Source organism: Cyanistes caeruleus, chromosome 6, assembly GCF_971803275.1.
Source record: "Cyanistes caeruleus chromosome 6, bCyaCae1.hap1.1, whole genome shotgun sequence".
NCBI classification, from domain to species: domain Eukaryota; kingdom Metazoa; phylum Chordata; class Aves; order Passeriformes; family Paridae; genus Cyanistes; species Cyanistes caeruleus.
In genome coordinates, this window is record NC_141706.1 from 42,192,791 (window position 1) to 42,209,059 (window position 16,269).

The 16,269-nt window shown below is 41.0% G+C and overlaps 1 long non-coding RNA gene across 1 annotated transcript; it reads left to right on the plus strand.

Annotated features, from left to right (window-relative positions):
- Positions 1 to 6,885: 6,885 nt before the first annotated feature.
- LOC147652625 (uncharacterized) lies at positions 6,886 to 15,958 on the plus strand. The gene is made up of 2 exons (XR_015288534.1): positions 6,886 to 10,651; positions 11,451 to 15,958. It is a non-coding gene; the product is annotated as an uncharacterized LOC147652625 (long non-coding RNA).
- Positions 15,959 to 16,269: the final 311 nt, after the last annotated feature.

Consider the following 16,269-nt stretch of genomic DNA (forward strand, 5'->3'; position numbering starts at 1 on the left):
TCAGCAGAGCATCAGGAGCTCTCATTTACAACACTTTCTGCAATTTAGGGAAGTGACTGAAAAATGTATTTACAAGTGAATAGTTGAAACAAGTTGATACAGAATGTTCCATGAGGAATGGGATGTCTCAGTTCTTGGTCAGTCTGTTTCACATCAGATAATGTGCCATCCAAGGGTGATAATTTATTAAAGGTGGCATTTTAGCTGTCTTTACCACAGAAGCTGAATGCAATAACAAGATATATAATCTCTGCAAAGCACTTTGTCTTACACTTAGGTGATGCCAGGTGTCAGGAAAACTTTGAATATCTTGCTGAATTATTGTACCTGAGTTTAATATGCAGTAACTTGAAGTTTCATTCTATTCAGTTATATTTTTTTTTCTATAAGAAAGGTTTCACATTTCCATTTCCAGCACATCACTACGGTCTGTGCCTCTGATAAAGATAAAACGATTTATGTACAGGGGCTCCTAGAGGGAATTTTGTGCTTTGACATGAGATTGTATCATTGTCTTTAAAACAAAATGGTCAGTGTTAGGGTTGTTCTTTATTTTTTTGTTTAGTTTTGAAGAATGACAGTCACCAGTGGGAAGGATACCAATTAGACATAATTTTGGATTGTCAGATTGTAACTCTTCTAACCAGTTGCTAATCATACCTTGAGAATACAAACCCACAAGAAACATAAAGATCTTTCTCTTTGAGTATATGAATGTCTTTATTTAACCTTACTGTCATTGTCATGGAAAAAATAAAGAACTGTGGCAGATAAAATGCAATCCTTAGAATTGAAAACCACATGAGTAAATGGTCATGGTTAAGGATCATGAAAATACACCTGCTGAACCCAGGTTCTGGATGCAGCATGTTCTTGTGCTGACCCTGGAGGAGCCAGCAGGATTCAGACAGCAGTTTTTGCCTCTATAATGACCTCAAACTCATTCTGTGATTTGTTGCTGAGAAAAGTCACACCCTGAACTGTGTCAGCATTGAACCTTTAGACCCGTAGGTTTGCATGTCGCTAACACAGGAAGTGACTCACTGAAATGTTTGTTCTTCATGTTATCTGCTCTCCTGGGAAAACAGGGATCTGTTTACTCCATAGTGTGTTGGTGCTTCTTGCCAGGCTCTAGGATGCACCTGCCAGGGCTGGTGCTGATCAGTGTTTGTTAGTTGCTGCTGTTCCGTTTGTAGAAGGACAGTTGTTGTGTGTAATGCTCAGGAACCATGTTCACGTTCTGCACCTGCAGCAGACCTTGCAGTTGTTCCAGGCTCTGATCTCTGCTTTGATTTGCTTTGCATTTGATTAATGCTATGTTATTTGCAGGCAATGCATGACCCTGTAATTCTCAAGTGTTACGGTTCCCAAGATAAAATCCTGCCCTGAGAATGGCCTCTGGAAATGACACCTTACCCTTGTGACTCTACCACTTAGAAAAGAACTCTGCATGGGTGCTGGGAGACTGTGGCAGAACTACCCACTCATTAAGGACTTATTTGGGCCTCTTGGGACAGCTTGAGACAGCTAAGGGTCAACAAAATGGTGTGAGGAAGTAGCCTGCCATAGTATAATTCAGACATGAAATGTGGGAGAAAATATAATGGAAAGCTTGTGATTCAAGAAAGGGACAGGGAGAGATCACTCATAGCTACAGTCATGGGCAGAACAGACTCAACTTGTGAAAATTAGTTAAATTTATTACCAATCAAATCAGCATAAGATGATGAGAAATACACCCAAATCTTAAAAAGCACTTTTCATTCATGCTTCCCTTCTTCCTGGGGTCAGCTTCACTCCTGAATTCTCTACCTTCTCCCCAGCAGCCACACAGGATGACTGGGAATGAAAGCTCCAGTCAGTTCATCACATGGCTGTCTCTCTGTTGCTCTTTGTAAGGAAGAGGAGTCTGCACATTCTTCATCTGCTCCATCCACAAGCTTCTCCAAAGTGAGTCCTTTCCACAGACTGCAGCTTTCCATGAACTGCTCCAGTGGGTCTCCCTTCCATGTGGTGTCCATCAGGAGCAGGCTGTTCCAGTGTGGGTCCTCCATGGCACCACAGGTCCTGTCAGGAGCCTCCTCCAGCATGGCCTTCCCATAGGGTCACCTCCTCCTCCCTGGGGACCTCCACAAGTTGCAGGTGGATCTCTGCTCCACCCTGGGTGTCCAGGGTCACAGATGCCTCACCATGGTCTTCCTCACGGGCTGCAGGGGAATCTCTGCGCTGGTGCCTGGAGCATCTCCTGCCCTTCCTTCTTCAATGACCTTGCTGTCTGCAGAGTTGGTCTTCTCACATGCTGTCCTCTGTTCTCTGGATGCAATTTGCTTCTGCCCAAGAATTCTTTTTTCCCCTTCTTAAATACATTATCCCAGAGGTGCTACTGCTGTTGCTGACAGCTTGGCAATGGCCAGAAGCAGGTTCATCTTGGAAACATTAATTTCCACTGGGGTTCAACTGCAAAAAGAGGAGTACACATTTGATTTGCTTCTGTTGAAGTGTCTCTTAAGTTTGAATAAACCTTAACTATTCTAATGTGCACTTGTCAAGCATGACTTGGAGCAAAATGTGAAAATGTTTCTAACACTTCTATTGGTATTCAAGTTATTTTGAAAGTGTGTTCATAATCTTTAAAAAAACTTCTAAAAAGAAAACTCAGAACATTGTTTATGATACAATTTTATAGTTTCTGATGGGCCATATGAAATGCATATTTGCTATAACCTCTGCTCATCTTAGTGCCAATAAAGTATAAAATAATAGACCCTGGTGTCCATGGAGCAGAAGGCATCAAATAAATTGCAGAGAGGTAGATTTTTTGTTTGCATAGTAGCACAGAGATTGTTTGCCTGGATCTCAGAGCCAAGCTCTTAGTAATGATCTTTCTGCAAATTAGAAATATAATGATTACTAATCCCTAGTTGTAAAAAAGAATTAATTTCACTCCTGTGATGTGCTGGGGAGAACTGGATCAGTCTCTTTCTGTAGAGGGCCAGTTGACAGCTTGACAAGACAACAACATAAAGTTTCCTAACAGTAAATGCCAAACTCTTCAAGAGGATTGTTTCATTTTGATTAAGATCAATCTTTTGTCATGACTGTACACAAACTATTTAATTCAGCCCTTGAAACTGCTGAATTTTAACCTCCAGGGATTTTTTTCCCACAAGACATCTGGGAGTTTATTTTGGCACATGGTCCAAGACTCATTGACTGACCTCCAGCCAGAGGTGCACAGCTCTGTGTGTGCATGGGGGACCCATGTGTTGCTGAAGTTGTACTGATTCATCATCTCGATACCCAGGAAACCTCGGCCTGGCTCACTTTAAGCACTGCCTTGCTTCCTTGAAGGGAGTTCTGAGCATTTCACTCTTTCAATGAGCTACATTGGAAGATAGTTTTGTGAAGCAGAGGTTCCACAAGAGCAGAAATACTGTCAAAGCCTTCATCCAGGAGCTTGTATTTACTGCTCATTACCAGTGTTATTTTGCTTTCTTCTGTTGTTTTGTCAAGCAGTGTCAAGTGATCTGACAGCAGAAGATCACACTGCTTTTGGGGGGGTCAGATGCAGCTGAAATGTATTTCTAGCTCCACTCAAAGCACATGTGGGCAGTGCTGCTCTGCTGTGGGCCCTGCTGGCTTCTCGCAGCTGGGGGCAGCGACTAAAGGATCACTCATGTGGACTGCAAGACATTGTGTGCATCTTGGTGTTTGTTGTATACACCTCAACCAACCCCTTTCCTTGTGTTACAGGGGCTCAAAACACAAAACCTCCACCTGAAAGGGGAAAATCAGCCTCCTTAATTCACTGGGAAAGAGCTATAAAATGGTTTTAAAATAAAATAAAATAGCTTTTAAAATAGCTTTTCCTAGTGTTCCTTGGTATGAGACATTTTCCTAACCCAGTGACCCCCTGGGAGACATTAGATTGTGGGAATGGGCTACAGCACTGGGGCCCAGTGACAGGCTGAGCAAGGCTCATCTCCCACAGCTCCTGGTGAGGGCCTGGCCCATCCTTGCTGCTTCCATATGGGTTTCACTCTTCAATGCTCTGGAAGTTGTAAATCAAATCCAGGTGTTGCAGATCCCATCTGTGTCCTGCCCAGCATTTCCTGCTCCTTCCTTGGAACTGGAGCAAGACATATGTGTCAGGTATGGTTTGTTTGGGTGCCACACTGCACCAAAGTGCAGCATGGGACAGTTTCAACAGGGAATGAAGTTCTGCATAGCACTAGGGTTATGCAGAAATACAGAGATACACAGAAGTCTGTGTGTATGTTTGCAAACTAACTGCAGGGGGTTTTAAAAGAAAAATGTCCCAGTAGCTGCCTTTTTCTCATTAGGAGGCAAGGAAGAGGGAGAGCAAAAGTGCAAAGTTGTGGTTGTATGGGGAAGCTCTCACAAATGTAACTAATGCAGTAATTCTCTGAGTCAGGAATCTGACCTGAAATTCCCTTTCAAAGAGAAATGTGACTTCTTTTTCTCAGAATGACTGTGATAATCACCCTTCTAACTTCCCAAAATGAGATGTTTCCTTTCATAATTTTAGTCTCACTACTCCATTAGGGGATGAAATAACAGCCTCTATTAATATAAAAGGAAGTAAGTGACTTGGGGCAGGGATTTTGCCTGTAAGGGTCATTCTGCTTTGCAAGCACCTTAGAAATAAGAGTTATGTTGAGCTGTTGAGCTGTTGTGTCATGTAGAGTCACCTTTTTAACATCAGAGTAAAGTCACAGTGTCACAAAAAAACTCTTTAGCACATGCACTTTTGTGCAGAGGTGACTACTATTGCCTGGTTCTTCTGGTCCATCAATGAGATTGTTTCTTTAAGTGGCTGTAACAGAATAAAGTAACACATAGCAGTTTATCTCTTGATTATCTTTGATAGGAATAGGAGTAAAAAAAAATCAGATTATATTTCTTAGAAATTTGCTGGAGTGCTTTTTTGTAGCTCACCACACAAAACACGTAAACTGCATTCACAGAGAGGCAGATACATGAGACATGAATGGTTTTGTTCATAAAAAATTTTCCCCATGAAAAGTCAGTGACTTCCTTTTCATTGACTGTTCTTCTGCCTTTCATTATTTAAAAAAAACCAAACCAAACAAAAACAAACAGCTAAACCTCCCTGGTTTTTACTCTTCCTGTTTTAAAGGCCTCAATTATTCAACAGAGAACATTGAGCTGGGTCTTAAGTTCTAAACAGCAGGAGGCTTTGGAACTGGCAGCATCATTTGGGTGAAGACTTCACAATGTACCAACCCAAGCAGTATAGTCATTTGAGGTAGATTCCATTAATTTAGTTCTTTACCAGAAAATACCCTAATTTTTCTTGGCTTTATCTGCATGACAGATGCCAAGAAACTTATGTTCCTTGGTAATTTCATATTTATATGCCTACCCATGCAATATGTTAAAATAAGCTTTTTTCAAGACATTCATGTGTTCTTTTAATATATATATATATACATTTTCTTTAAATTTTCAAAACAGAATTGATAATATGAAGGATTTGGTTTTCCAACGGGAATGAATTGCATCTTATATCTTAAGGATTTTAGTTCTAAACTTTGGTATATTGTATACCAGGCTACTGTTAAAATTCTGTGCATTATTTTAAAATCCTGTGACAAAAATAAATAGATGTGCAATTACCTCAGATCTTTTTCTAAGTGTATAGTAATAGGATATATACCACATATAGTTGCTTCTAAATCCAACTAATTGATTGTGACTATATTTATATAATGTTCTCTTCTATAAGCTTGCAATTAACATATCATGGAACACTATAGTGTACATGTATAACATTATTTTGACCCAGCTTATATTAATAGTGTGATTTTGGAAAGGAAAAGAGAGGAGAGTAATCCTCCTCCCCCTTTGTAAAGCACACCTGGTGTGGCTAGGTAAGGCACTGAATAAGTGGTCTGCCTTGCAACCTCTGTTCTTTTTGTCCAGTTTGGAGGTGGCTTTCATCAGGTGGCCCTGGGGTCTTCCTCTAAGATCTACAGAACAAATAGGTTTGTCACAAGTGTTAACAGCAGAGGCAAGGAAACTTCTGCCTGGGAGATCCTCTCTGGTATGTTGCTAAAATGAAATACGAGGAGATGGCACAGATCACGGCTTGGCTCAGGTAATTGTCATTCAGAGGAGGACAATTGGGCTTTAGCCCAGTTTTACAATGTTAAGAAAAATACGCAAAAAGGTTGGAATTATCTCAGTCTCCAGTACAATTGCCTTGAATACAGTTTGTACAAAGATGTAATCTTCATTTGCATCCTGAATACTTGCTGCCTGCATATCTTGAAGGTATAATGTTTCTACCGAAAATACCCACGCACTCAAATTTGGCATACAAAAGAGTCTCTGCTCCAGGGAATGAACAGGTCTGAACTAACTGAATGCTTGTGAAGAGATGGAAACCTGTCTGTAAGAAGGAATACAAACCATGCTACCAAAATGGGAAGATTTTTCAGCCTGGATTGCTCTGTGTCTGTAATTCCAGCATACATACAGCAGTAAGGTGTTTGTGGAACTACCTCTGTGTAAGGACACAGTACTTGGTGCATTTACTTATGCATGTGTCTAGTAATGCTCCACCTGAAGCCTCTGTGCCGTCATATTTGCTTTGCATACAGGCTTGACAATGCATCCCTGCTAACTGCCCCAGCACTTGGCATCACTGGTGCCACTGCCTGCAGCCCCACATGTGGCACAGGTTTCTGTGCCCTTCACACCCCCCTGGCAGCCCTGGGTTTGTCTTGGGGAACAAAATACACTTCCAAAAGAGATACCTTCTTCAGATGAAATAAGTAAATCAAAACTCACAACTTTTGAAGAGTTTTAGTTTCCAGTTCCTTTGGGTTCTTTTCTTCTCACCACCATTGTGACAGTAAGCCCCTGTGTGTTGAATGCTCAGTTGAATCAGAATGCTTTTTCTGATGTGCAAGAGATAGTAAAAGAAATAAATTTGTGATTTTATATTGTTTTCATAGAACAATTTGGATACTCCTATTAAAATCATGTTCGTATCAGTTCAGCTATCTAGGTATGACTCAAGTAATTGTATAGAGTAGGGGTCTGTCAAGCAATGGGCTTGGAAACTGGGAGTGGAAATCACTTCTAATGAGGAAAGGTCACCTTTAGTGTGTATGAACAAATACTGCCAGATGTTCTTTCAGAACAACAGGGAACAATCCATCACTTCTATTTCAAAGTTGCTTAGTATGCCATTATTTTAGTATTTATCTCATGCAAACAATCATCTAAAAATTCTTCTGCTTGTCTCATTGGTATAAACACCTTCAACAGCACATTGAAAGTGACTTCTACATCTGTTTGCCTTGTAACTTATTAATAAGCACATATTGTTTAATACATAATTTAAAAAAATTAAGAATTTATGTTTGAGATATGTTTTTTTTCTTTTCAGAGAAGTGAGAAAATACCTTTGATTTTTTTTCCCTCTTTATATCTGCTGTAGATAGGTATATTTTCTGTCAAGATACCAGGTAATGGACAAACTTGGCAAAGGTTAGGGAAAATATCTTTTCAATACAATGAGACAGTGAAATGCTGGACAATCTTGGAAGGTCAGCATTGACTGTGAATAATTTAAAGAGTCAAAACCAGTACCTAGATTTGCTTTATGATTTTGCATTAGAATGATGGCATTAGCCTGCAGCCAGATTTTTCTGATGTCTGTTACCAATACTTTTTTCTTTTTCATGCTGAGATGTGGTTTTTCAGCACTTATATTTTCACCTCCTGGATTTGTGTTTCAAGGTTACTTCCTTGTGACTTGGAGCTTTGATGAGGAAGTTACAGCCTCTGTGTTTCCAATATGCTTTCATGCATGATATACCTCCTTATATGCTTGGCATATCTACTAAAGAAATGGTGATTACCAAGTTGGCACAGTCTGCATATGGCCAGTGAGGGCACTTGGACATTTTGTGAGTATTGAGTCTTCTGCACAGTGTGAATTAATGGAAAGTTTAAAATCCTGAAGTCTCTTTTCTAACCTGCTGGTTTACACAGCATTGCAGAGGGAGCATTATCAAAATAGGGATCTTAGTGAGTGACAAAGGAACTGACCATGTGAGTTTTTGGTGTATTTGCACAATTTGGGATAATTAAAGCTAATCAAGAATTGAGAAATTACTGTGAAGAGCAAAACACTTTTACACAGCTTGAAAACAGATTACTTCAGACACCATAAGGTTCCTCTCCTGTGACACCTTTCAAACAGCTCTCACACACTTCAGCTGGCACCAGATGATGCTATAAGGAGGCAATTCAGTCTTCACTGGCCTTTTCTGGATTCATTTCTAGGGGGGAAAAGAGGTCAGAGTAGCTAAAATGCAGCTGATATGTGTGAAAAGGTGAATATTTTAAAACACATTTTATGTTTCTTAATGTGACTGCCTCTTTAGGCAAATGAAGATGCAAGCAAAAAATCAAGAGCTGATACTGACTCAGAGTGATCTTAAATTCAATACAGTTCTTAAAATTCATCATCAGGTTCTTGTACCCTTCACATGTATGTCCCTTCCAGCCTGAGATCCCAGGGTGACTGACTGTTCACACAGACTAGAAAAGCACCAGTTTTTCCACATCTCCAGGAGGTTGCCATTTGACATTCGTGCACCTGGTTCTGACCTTACTTGTTTTATTTCACCAGCTGCTGGCTGCTCCTTAGTCACAGTATCCCCGGAGTTTCTGGAGATTTTGTAACTATTCGATAAATTATGAGATAATGGATATTTGAAATTAATCAGCTCAGTGAGTAAAAGTTGTTTTGGGAGCTCAGGGGATGACATGCTCTGTGCCTGTGAGGAGCAGCGATGCTCCTCTCTTCTGCTCCCTCCTGGGCTGAATCTGGAATAATAGCCTGCGGTGCTGTCTGAGAGCTCCACAGCTGCACGGGGCGAGGAGAAAGAAGGCACCAATGTCATAGTTTTTGGGCTGAAGTGAGTGTTGTGAGGCTGGGTCATCATGCTCCCAATGCTTATGGAAAGAAGCAGTGATAGAATAATCTCTGCACTCCAGTGTCTTTTACTAAGCCACAATCTGCTTCGGAAGCTTATTTCTGTATGCTAATAAAATGGAATTGCCTTTCTGAAAAGTGTCAATGTCAGCACAGCACGCAGACTTGTATACAGACTTCTATAGTTAAAAAAAGAGTTCATAACCTCTTTTACTCTAGTAATTGCTGTTCTTAATTAATAAGTCTTTGTTATCTCCAAATTGAAGTAATACAGTGAGCTGCTCGTGCTTCCTGCTTAGCTTTACTTAATTGTGCAGACATTTGAGTCAGCACTGACTAACCTGGATGCCAAGTCCCAGTGCTAATAGGTTCCCCTGCTCTGAGGGGACCCTTAGTTAGCAAGCTGCCCGTGTAATGCTGAACACGTGGGAACGGCTGTGTGGTGTGAATATGCTGGCCCAGCAGACTTGTTTCACTGCCAGAATGCCTCACAATCAGACATAATTTTTCAGTGTCACATTCCCTTTCAGGGAACTCTCCTGACGCAGGCTTTTGTTTTCTTCTTTCTGAACAATCATGAGGTGCTCAGAGATCGGGAAAGTAAAACCTGCTGTGAGACTTGGGAGGGCTTTCTATGCTTTACCCATTGCTTCCCTTCCCTTCCCATGCCAAGGTAGCAGTGGCCATGAAAGCAGTTATTTTCCCACTTTCCTCCCCTTCTCTTTAGCTTCACAATGCCTTCTGAACCTATGCTTTGAAGGATTGTACTAGGAGATGTAGGACTGAAATATAGATAAATTTAGCTGAAAAAGAAATGCAAGCCCCCCCAGATCCTTTAGCTAGGTCAGATGGCATAATCTGTCATGCTAAAAGTGCAATGCCCTATGTGTGATGCCCTCACACAAAGTCCAGCCCCTTGCCCTGTGACCTGTAATTCACTGTGGGGTGTAACCAAGGGGTTTCACTGGGCCTGGCTGGGTACCAAGCTGCACATACGGCTGTCTCAGACTGTAGGTGATGGCAGTGCCACGTGAGGCTGCCTCTGCTTGAGACTGTTGCTGTTGTGCTAGACCAGCAATCTAAGCAATGTGAAGTTTGCAGGTGGAGGGGGTATCTCAGGGTGTCAGCTGGGAGTGCTGTGCAAAACTGATCAAGAAACAGAAGCTCAAGTATGAACTCACCATTCTGATGATGCTGTAGAACTGAAGAAACCCGAAAGCTTGTCCAGCCTTTCCAGCTCTACCAGTTGGTCTAATAAGACTTTTCAGGCATTGCATTTTCCCTGCTAGGAGCTGCACAGTTAGGGCTTGTGGGCCAAGTTTACTGAAAGGAATGGCACTTCCTAGCATCACTGGCACAATGGACTTGATTTAGTGTGTCATGTGTCTTCAAACCCCCTCAAATGGGAGGACAGAAGCAGATGTATCTCCCCACCAAGCTGTCAGAGAAGCTCAGCATAGTAAAAAGACCAAATTGTTGTATTTTCTACGTGCTTACCTTGTCTCTCTTCCCTCTCTGCACAGCTCACTCTTACGGCTGCAGCAGGCAGCTCTAGGATAACAGCAGACTCCCCAGGGTCCTTGGTTATTGCATAAATCCAGATCTAGACCTGTATAAAAAGCAGTGGACAAATGTGACATGAAAAAGTGAAAGGTGAGAATAGAACATCTGTTGTATTGAATCACACCACTGATCATCACTTTTGCTCTCTTTTGTCTACTCTGATCTTGTGGACAGAATTTTAATCCTGTCTCTCAGTGTTCCTGTAACATTGTACTCACCAGTAGTTTGCTTGCCTTAGTGTGGGGTTACACCAAGGAAGCTTGCAGGAGCTTTCCTTCCTTTTGGAATTCATGCCCATCTTTATTTTGTTCCCTGCTGTGAGGATGGAACAGCATCCACTGCTGGTGCTGTGCTCTGGTTAGGCAGAATAAATTCTGTCCAAAATAAAAAAAAAAAGGTGGGGGCATTTATTTCCTTACTGGGGGGCTTGGCAACTTTTTGAGGCTTGGGCTTCATTAAAGTGGTGAATGGGATTTGGTATTTTTAAACTAAGCAGAGTCTGTAGTCCTTTCACAGTCATGGAAGAGTGTACATTGTGCTCTTAGCAGTTTATTAGTCTAACGTTTCACTTGCTTTCACATTTTTGAATGGTGATTTCTGCATCCCCAATAGGCTGGGGAAGTCCTGGAGGCAGGCTTGGTATTGCATATGGTTGGAAACTTCTGGACAGATGTTTTTCTTTGGAAAGGTGCTTGTTCATTGAAACTGAATGGTTCTGGGGACATGGATTTTTATTTTTATTTCACTTGTATTTTGCTGTTGATTATGCTATTATGCAATTCTAATTTTAGTTGGTACAAGATAAAAGGCAGAATTTAAAAAAAAAAAAAAAAGGTGAAAACAAGAATGAAATGTTTTGATTTACTGGATTTTTAATGCTTATTTGCAGGAAATTACAATTTCTCAGTCCACACTGGAATGAAGCCATTTTTGCAACTTCAGTAGTTCACGTGGGAGGCATTTTGAATTTGGCCAGCACTGTGTACTGGTCTGCACTGCTTGTCCACCTCTTTCCAGCTGGCTGTGCTGTGCAGCTTTTGCTGTGGTCAGTGGTGTGACCTGTCAGGAAGCACTTGGAAGGTTGTCTGAGTGTCAGTCTGGAGAAAAGACTGTGGCAGCAGTGAGCAACTTCTGCTGAAGCCAGGCAGAAAAGATGCCTGGATAAGGAAACGAAGATGGAGGAGCCTCACTGGCTGCAGTCCTGCCTTTGGAAAGTCTGAAGGGAGAGTTTTGATAACTTTATTTGTCATTTGCATGACAGTGTCCTCTGCAAAGAGGAGAGGAAACAATGAGAGTCTTAGGAAAAGAAAGCAGAAGACAGGAAAGAAAAAAGAAGTAAAAAGTTGCTGGAGATTTCACATTAAAAAAATAGTAGCAAAAGTACTGAAAATTTGTTAGAGGAAGAAAAGGGGGGGAAAAGTGAAGGTAATGGAACAAGAGCTGACTCCATGTGTCTTAAACGTTCTGAGAGAAAAGACAGGATGGCTGCGACTGAGAAGCTACAGAAACTGAAATTATAGACAAAAGTGGGGAGAAAAAGGAAATAAGAAAATCAAATGAGGAAAAAACCAAGAACATGGTGAGGTTCCCTTCCCAGTAATTTTGTGGAAACAAACAGTGGTTCTGGGTATGAGGTCCTATTTTCTGTGTATTGAGCGAATGATAAACATCCTGACTTTTGGTACATTTTCCCATCTGCTTCAGTGTCTCAAGAGGCATGATATTGCCCTGAAGTCTGGTTACTGGAACAGGTTATGCTGTGCAGTTCTATCACTTTTAATTTATCTGGCCACCATGGATGTCACAAGGAAGGAGTATCTTGCAATTACTCTTTAATTATATGATTAGTTAATAGGGTTTCCTATTAAACACCATGTAAATATGTGGAGATTACCATGTAATTACCTTTAGAGGATCCAAAACTAATTAGCATATAACCTGTATTCTTGCCTTGTGGTTTGGAAGGCTATAATCTTGTAATGATATGGTGCTCACTGTGTTGTCAGCCTGCCACTACACGCTAATTTCCATGTAGTTAAACGCACAGTAGTTTTCACACAAGTAGTATTTGTGTTCTGTTACCAATTGTCCCATAAACTTGTGCCCCTGTTGGCACCGACAATGACTCCAACCAATTACATTTTCAAATTGCCTACGTGAAAGTCTTTTGTTATACCCTTTGCTTGCTGCTGCGCTGTAAACTCAGCTGGATGTGAACAGTAAAAGCAATCTTGAGGCAGGAGACTTGATTAGCTTTCTTCATTTGCTTCACCAAACCCAGTGCAAAATGCACATGTCCGTGTTACTGGTGTTGACTCTTCCTTTGTGACAGGCAGTAACTTCTGGGTAGTGAATGCTGCAGGTAAAGCACCAGTTCAATAATCATAATAAAATAATGTGTTCTTTAAAGATAAGCATCCCTGCCCAAGTTTAAGTGGAAGTAAATTCTTTCTGTGTTGTTTCACTTTTAAAATTCAGCTGAGCTACTGGTGAGCAAAGCTCGCTTGCTTAATAAACAGAGGCTAGGTTTTTTTTTTACCAGACAAATAAAAATATTTTTAAAATTGCTCTATGATTTTGCATAGATAAGAGCAAATAAGCTGTGTTTACCTGCAGTCCATTCTTTGCTATTCAGTTTCTAATGGGGAGTTCCACCATACATTTTGGGTGGGATAGGACAGGAAAAAATGACCGCTATAAATACAGTCTTGTTGATTTTTCAATTTTCTTTTTCTTTTCCTACCTCTCTCTGAAATGCAATCCATATGTTTTACAGTTTTCATTGAACCTAGAGTAACGTCAAACACATAAATTAACTCTGTTGTCCCCCCCCCGTTCCTCCCCACCTTTTGCTCAGAGGGCCTTGCTAAGCCCTTCACGGAGGACCTGGAAGAGACTGGCATTGGAAGTGATGGCTAAGACACACCAGCAAGGTGGGCTGGTTGTGATCTGGGTCTGATTAATTCTGTTCCCCAAACAGTTTGTGCCCTGTTGGAGTTCTGTCACCTGTGGGTGCAGTAAATTCACGTTCCCATGGTCAGGCTGCCCAGAAAATTATTCAGCAGGAGGACACTGAGGTGAAACCAGATTGTTGCAGATCTCACTACCCGGTCTTTGTGTCCTTCACTCTGACAGTGACATTCTGCTGGGTTTGTGTCGGATTTTTCCCAACTAGTTCTGTACCTGTCTTCCAATGGTTTCATCTAGACTGTATTTCCCTATCCTATTTGTGCTAGGGAATATCATGAGAGACAGTGTGAAAAGCCTTAATAAGTCAAGGTGATGTGCACTTATTCTTTTCTATTGCCATGTCTGCTTCTTTGACAAAGAAGGAAATTACAATACCTTGACATGACTTGTTCTTGGCAAATCCATTATTGGCTTTTACATCTCTCTCTCTCTCTCTCTCCCCCTCTCCCCCTCTTCTTCTAAGATCTTTGAAGTAGTTTGTTTATTTGCTGCTTTTCCTGACTGCTTTAAAAAGGTTTTCCTTCTGAAACCATCTCTGAGATTTTTTTATGTATTACGTCATTTATCTTTATAAAATTCATTGCATCTCCCTATCAACCCTTTCTGGTATGTATCTTTACAGTGTCTAAGATACAAAACCCTGCTGCTGCTAGAGTATTTACACATATTGGTCTGAAATTCCCTAGCTCCTCCATTCACCTCTTTTAAAAAAGAGCATGATATCGCTCTTTTTCCCTTTTCCTAATAATTTGATATTCATGAGCTCTGAGAGAGAGCTGCTAATGCTTGTGACACTGTTTCACCTACTCCTTGAAGTATCTCATGATGAAATTAGCCTTACCAGCTGAACTGAAAATGTCCAGCTACTCTCTTTTTGCTCTTTTTTTGCTCTTCCAGGCAGCTGTATTAACCCATCTGTTTTTGGTACTACTAATGTTAGCAAACTGATTACATTAATTCAATGCTTTGGCCTCTTACATATCTACTGACAGCTTTCTCCCCAGTGAGCAGCAAACCAGCTCTTGTCTCGGTCTTCTTTTTACTAATAACCTATTTATAGAAATATACTCTTCTTGCCTGGGATATTTCTTCCTAATTGTATCTCATCCATCCCTTTTCTGATTTTGCTCCACCTTTATTTTAGAACCATTCTTCTGTGCTCTAGCTTTACACTTTTGCGTATGTTTCCTTCTTGTCATGAGAACAGTGAAGAGTTTATGATACAGAGAGATGAGGAGGTAAGCAACACTTAATATTTAAGTATTCTGAATAGATACCTGAGATCTCATGTATGTGAGATGTGTAAATATGTGACTACACAGGACTTCAGATGCACAAGTGGACACAGGCTTGGCAGAACCAGAGTTAGAGAAAGTTTTCCTGAGCTATGTGTGATCTCTACACTGGAGTGGTCTTTTTTGTGCAGTGGTTAAGGTCTGGTTTTGCTGCATGTTGTTACTTGGGACTGGTGATGTGATTTATCATTTCAAGGGAGATTTCTACTAACTGAGATCAGGCAGCAGCACTATGGAACATAAGACTCTCTCACTGTGCAAGAAAGCTGCAGGATAAACTTGGAGGCATCTTTTATCTTCCAGATTCTTTGTACCATCTTCGTTTTTCTCTGTCATACTTCTTGTTCTCACATTTCACTTTTCTTGTCTATCCTGAGATGCTGGAAAACTGTGAAAATGCATGTGGAAGCAGGGAAAGCCCAGCATGTCCAGGCAAAGGTAGAAAGTGTTGGGAAGTCAGCAGGTGCCCTCAGCTGCGGTGTCTGCTGGTAGGCTGAGGGTGAGCCACAGCCTATGAGGTTCTTGTGATGGGACTGGAGATGATGGTGGAACTGGGGATTCTTATAACCAGAGCACTGGAAACTGCACTAGTGATGAGGTGTGCTGTGAAGTCCTCCTTGGCATTTTGTGTGATATCAGGAGCACAGCAGGACTATCATGTAGCAACAGAATCTTGTATGCCTATACTAATTTTAGTAATTTTAGGGTCACAAATGAGGAGAGGAGCTTTGGCAGTTCAGTTGCTTCTGTTTACTTGAAATCTTTTAAGGTAACAAACCCATGGGCTCTTTACCAACAATGCAAAAGGAATCAGTTTCTTTACCTGTGGATATACTAATGCTACTTTGAAATAAATGATCTGTAGTGAAGCTGTTTTCAGCTGGTGTGCCTGAAATCTGGTATTTGATGAGAAGGCGAGTACAGCATTGTCCATCTTTGTCTGCTCTCTGGTCTGTGATGTACTAAATAACTTTGGGAACATGTTGTGCAGCTTGTGCTGGCTCTGAACCAGAAGCAGCTTTGTGTGTTTGATAATGAGATCAATGCCATTGGGGGCAGACTCAGTGCTCACTCTCAAGTTTAGTGCATGATGTTTTGTGCTGTCTGCCAATAAAAGATTTCTGTGGTACTCGAAGTCTGGCTGCTTGGAACCTTTTTTATTTTTTTATTGTTAGTTTCTCTCCCGTTATGGAAAAATCCTAGTGATTTAAGAGAATACTGTTCTGGGTGGTGAGTAGATACATAGTTGTCTAGACTCTGAAACACAGGAGAGGGAGAAATCTATGGGATATGTTAAGTTCAGATCTGGGAACAGGTGCAGGCTCTTTCTGAGGTAGTAATAAAGATATTAGAAGAACAATATCCTAAAATGACAGAGGTTTAGTAGCTGACAGAGCAGGTGGAGTCTCAGAAGCATATGAAATGTATCAGTGGTATTCAAAG